Below are 6,149 nucleotides of genomic sequence, written 5' to 3'. Positions count from 1 at the left end.
ATTTCGAAATTTTTCATTTTTTATGCATTTTGGAATATAAATTCCCATCCCCCACTTTATTTTGGACATTGTCCTCAATGTACATGTAGGATTAGGAATAAAAAGGGAATAAATGTTTTTGGATTTTTTTGAATTTATGGAAATAAAAGCAATGATATGAATGAATGCATGCTCTAACTAGATGCAATTCTATATGATATATATAACAAATGAATGCAATCTAATCTATACTATATGATGCATGATTTATAGTAAGCTATGGTCACCTATGATAAAACCTCCCCAAACCGATTTAAACACTATTTCTAGTGTAGAAAAGAATAGGATTGGTCATTACTGATTATGCATGAATTCTAGTCTATATGCAACTATCTACATGAATCATGTGAAATATATTATAATGCAAGCTATACTATATGAACTAACTAATGTAAATGCAATATAAAATATATTACAAATGCAAGTGAAAGCTAAACTAAATGCAATCTATATACAAAAGAGAGAGGGAGAGAAAAGTATCATACAAATGGAGGTGATGGGGTAGGTATCTTTCACTCGTCATCATCATTTTGAGGATAGCCATACCGGTGAGAACTTCCTCCTTGGTGTGGACACAGCCCACCTGCGAGCCCACTTCGATCTGTGGACGTACAACGGTCTTTTTGAAAGCCACGCTCGGCGGCGTAAAAATGCTTTCGACCGGTAAGGGTCTCGTTTTAGATCGGTCGGTTTCGTCTCGGTAAGGGTCTCGAAACGATTAGAGATGTTCGGAGTCGCCACCAAGCATTTGTGGGATGCCTGGAACCCGTTCAAAATCCACTTTATACCTCGCTCAAATCGAAGCACAAAGCAGCGTTTGACATAGGTACTAAAGATAAGGAAATCGTCCCTCTTTAGCATCCTATCTCTAGAATGACTCCCGTACGCCCTGGATAAGGTCGTCCACTATCCAAAGTTTCTGAGTAAGAGGTGAAGGTACGTATTGGGAACCCTTTAATCAGACACCCAATCCCGCCCGCGTTTAGCGGCCTCTACTGATCGATCTTGGTTAGTTGAATGCAAAAGTTGATAAAACAGTTTAAATGCATGAATGCGCATCCAATGATTTAAACCTAACATGTGAGAGCTTTCTAAGTTGGTTGATTTAATCCAAGTATCAAGTATAAGATGTCGAGTTGGATTAATGATTGATTTGCATGCAAGACGGAAATTAAACATCCATTTACCGTATTAGGTTTAGGGTGTATAACATGATCCATTTGTCTTAGTAAGGCATTTTGCAAATATGGTTTTGAATAATCAAATAGTCATCTGATCCGTCCTATATCCGGGTTAACCGGAGTCGGGATCGTCCTAGACTAATGCTGGAAGGGAACAGGCCTGTACGGCTATATATGAGGCGCGAGCCAGCCGGCGGTGTAAGGGGCCTCCCTCTGGTTTTGAAAATGAGAAATGGAGAGCCTGTTTAGGCGCGGGTTAGGACACGGTTTATGTGCCGTGTTCTGACCTTTTAGAAAACGTTATAAAACGTATTGAAAATGGGTCTTTGAACCCGGTTTGATTTGAAGGGGTCGTTTAGACCGCATTTGTTGATTTGAAGAACTAGACTCGAATAATCATCATTATTTTGATAATATTCGGTGTCGAGTTCAATTTGACAAACTTGACATGAATAGTTTTGAAAATGATTATGGACTAATTGTCTTAAGTCCATTTGAATGTAATTAGTCAATACTCATCATCGTACCCGGGTTAAAATCTGGCATGGTATGTAGAACCAAGGATGACTTTGTGTTGGGGACTAATATGTTTGTTTGAAAATGTAAAGAAATGAAATAAAAGGCTTTAAAATACCTTTTAAATGTCATTAACCAAATATTATCACCGAAACGCGGATTTAACCGTCATGGTATGAGGAACCAAGGGTGAAAAATGTTTTATGGTTAAAACAAGTGAAGTAAAATAAAAAGGGGTTCGAAAATACTTTTTTTTTTGGTGAAATGTGAATTATATTAATAATTATCAAAGAGGTTACACCATACAATGATCAAATTTTCACCATCCTACAAATTAAGAGCACTCCTAGAAGCACCAAAATACTCAAACTAATTCAATCCTTTATCTCTTATCCACGCAAGAGTACTATCCTTCTGTTGCACGAAGTCACTTCTTTTCAGTCCCCATCTGATAGCATTCTGAACATGTTCAATAACTGCCTCAGGTCGTTTCATCACCATATCCACCTTGCATTTGTTTCTAGCTTCCCATATGCAATACAATAACCCACTGATGGCAGCCATTACAATCATCTTCTTGCATAGAGACTTGCATCTCCAATTGAAAACCCAATCAAAAAACAAGTGAGCCTGAGTTTCCTGCTGTGGACCACAGAGGTAGCATATCCCATCAGTAATAACTCCAAACTTAATCAGTCTGTCCTGGGTCAGACATCTCTTCTTAACAAACAACCATGCCAAAAAATTATGCTTAGGTAAGGATACTCTATTCCAAACAAATGGTTGCCAAGTGACCCTCTGCTGAGCTCCCAGAAGCCACTCATAAACCTTCTGCATAGAATATCCACTCTCAGTCCACCTACGAGCTGCAAATCCATGCATCAGCTGATCTTTCACTTTGCACACTTGCCTCCAAACCCAACTTGTATAATTAGTAGGCTTATAGGTCCACCAATCACTATGTTTCATATAAATTTGATGCACCCATTTGACCCACAAACAGTCCTTCTTATTTGCCACCCACCAAGTGTATTTCCCAATAGAGGCCACATTCCAGAGAGGACAGTTAACTATCCCTAGTCCTCCTTCGTTTTTAGCCAAGCAGCATTGTTCCCAGGCCACATAAGGGACTTTATGAGAATCAGCACTGCCAGCCCATAAATAGCTCCTGCAAACACTCTCCACTTTATGAATGACGGTCTTGGGCAATAAAAAGACTCTGGCCCAGTAGCTATGTATGTGTGTAAGCACAGACTGAACTAGAATCAAACGCCCTGCATAACTAAGATGTTTAGCACCCCAACCTCTAATTCTACAAACAATCTTATCCACAATTCTATTGCACTCAGCCACACTAATTCTTTTATATGAGATAGGGATCCCCAAATAACGAAAAGGGAAAGTCCCAACATGAAACCCTGAGATGTTCAGAATATTGTGGACTTCAGTACCTGTGACCCCATTCATATACAGGTTTGATTTATCTCTATTCATTTGCAGACCAGATGCTGCAGAGAAGGAGAGGAAGGCCCTCATCATAACTCTAACAGAATGAGAATCTCCTCCACAGAACAGCAGGAGATCATCAGCAAAAGCTAGATGACTCAACTTTAAAGTTCTGCAAAGAGAATAGTATCTAAACTCAGGCTTTTCCGTGACCAGATTCAGTATCCTTGTCAAATACTCCATACAAACTGTGAATAAAAGAGGGGACATGGGATCCCCCTGCCTGAGTCCTCTCTTACCTTGGAAATACCCAAACTGAGTTCCATTGAGTGACAGGGAGAAAGAAGTGGTAGTGACACATTGCATGATCCAATCCACCATTTGAGCAGGAAACATAAGTGCAACTAGCATCTCATGAAGAAAATCTCATTCAATGAAATCATACGCTTTTGTCAAATCAATCTTCATCAACACCCTAGGTGAACAACTTTTCCAATTATAGAGTCTTACCAAATCATGACAAATAAGAATGTTATCAACAATCTCTCTGTCTTGAATAAAAGCACTCTGATTCATGCTTATGATGTCAGGTAAGACTTTAGCCACCCTGTTGCAAATGACCTTTGAAATGCACTTATAGAGGACATTGCAACAAGTTATGGGTCTAAACTCCATAACTGTAGCAGGAGCCTCATTCTTAGGTATCAAGGTGAGCACACTGACATTCACTTGCTGAAGAAGTCTCCCACTAGTGAAAAATTCCATAACAGCAGACACTACATCCTCACCAACAATATCAAAGGCATCTCTAAAGAAAACTGATGAATATCCATCAGGTCCAGGTGCTTTATCCACTGGAATGGAAAAGAGAGCTTTAGTAACTTCCTCCCTTGTGACAGACTGAACTAACCCAGCAGCCTGTTCAGGGGTCACAACATTCCCTCGTCTTACCACCCCAGTACAGACAGGGTGCACCTGACTACTACTCCCCAGAAATAGCTTATAGTAGTCAATAAAAGCATGCTCAATACTGCTAGCATCAGTACACACATTCCCATCCATATCCTTAATACTCAAGATTTTATTGTGAGCCCTCCTAGCTTTTATAGTGCTATGAAAGAAACGAGTATTATCATCAGCATTATGGACCCACTGAATCTTAGCTTTTTGGGCTAAGTAAGAAACTCTTGCCTCATCCAGTTCCTTAAACGTGATTGCAGCCACTTTTTCCTCCTCCAGAAGATTAATATTAGTGGGATCTCTATGAACCTGCATCTGAATGTGCTCCAGAAATACTTTTGCAACCTATGCAGCATTCTCAACATCCCCATACCCTTCTCTATTCAATTTCTTCAAAGAGCATTTAAGCCTCTTAAGTTTCTTCACTACTTGAAACATAAGACAACCTTTAACCAGACCATTCCAAACCTCACCAACCACTTGCTTAAACTTGCTACTTTTACCCCACATATTAAAATATTTAAAGCTAGTTTTCCTCCTCTCATCATCTCTCCACAGTTCAATCAGACATGGACTATGGTCATATAAACCTTCAGGCAAGAAATTAACCACCCCAGAAGGCCCAGTCAGAATCCATTCATCATTGGCTAAGACCCCGTCAATCCTGCTAAACACTGCGCGGCTCCCGCTTGCTTATTGTTCCAAGTATAGTAAGCACCAGTAGTTACCATATCATATAGTCCACAAAAATCAACACACCCTTGGAAATCTCTAACCTCAGCATCAGTTACAGTGGTGCCAATCCTCTCATCCACATAAAACACATTGTTAAAGTCACCCATAACCAACCAAGGCCCTGTAACCATATGCTTCATATGTTTGAGGGAATTCCATAATTGAGCCCTATCAGCATCTTTATTACACCCATAGACAATTGAGCAGCACCAAGAGAAATCAGTCCCCAAATGCTTAACAGCCACATGAACAACTTGAAGATCAGATTGCAGTGGAGTCACAGAGAAAACATCAGGATCCCACAACACCCATATCCTCCCTTTGTCCTTGACATTATTATTATCAATAATACGCCACTTGGTACCTAACCCAAGCTTAACATTATCTTTATTTTTATTCCTTACTCTAGTTTCTACTAAACCAAAGAAACCAATCTTATTTAAGTGCAGGAAACGTCTAACATCACCCTGCTTATTCACCTTATTAATACCACGAACATTCCAGAAACCAATATTAACCATTATCACTACCAGATGGTCCCTTCCCACTTCCTAGACTACTTAGCATATTCTTTTTCAAAGACAGTTATATCACATCCATAAAAGTAGGGCCTCATTGAATCATTCTCATACCTCTCTTAGACATTCTGTGAATGAATTTTGCAGGAGATATAGAATTCATCACAGACCCCTGATAAGGCATAGGTGTAACCACTGCAGCAGGATCAATTTGAGGAAGTTCCTCCTCGAAACAGGCTCCTCTCATCCACTGGTTTGTTCACCTGCACCACCCTTGGTTTCTGAACAGTAGCAACGACCTTGGGTCTCCATTGCTGCTTAGCAGGAGCACCTTTAGTCAAAACCTTCCCATTCTTACAGTTCTTAGTATCATGTCCAATTCCCTTGCACTTGGTACAAAGGACAGGTTTCCACTCATAGAAGACATCTTGCCTCTGCACCGCACCTTTCTTGTCAACAAACTCAACATGCTCAGGGAATTGCTGTCCTGTCTTAACTTCCACCATATATCTCGCATAATTCAGAAACTCCTTCTCCTGGGTGGCCTTATCACTCCTGATTGGGGTCCCAATTAACCCCGCAATTTTTGGTAAAGCCTTCCCCCAGTATTTCAGTTCCAAATCATACAATCGCACCCAAATTGGTACTACATCAGGTTTATCCTTAATGATTTTAGTGTCAGGCTTCCAATCCTTAATAATGAAAGGCTTACTGTAAAAAAGGATATGTTCTGACTGCAATACCAACTCCTTAT

The sequence above is a fragment of the Silene latifolia genome, unplaced genomic scaffold, assembly GCF_048544455.1.
Source record: "Silene latifolia isolate original U9 population unplaced genomic scaffold, ASM4854445v1 scaffold_57, whole genome shotgun sequence".
Classification (NCBI taxonomy): domain Eukaryota; kingdom Viridiplantae; phylum Streptophyta; class Magnoliopsida; order Caryophyllales; family Caryophyllaceae; genus Silene; species Silene latifolia.
Note: the sequence above shows the minus strand (reverse complement) of the source record.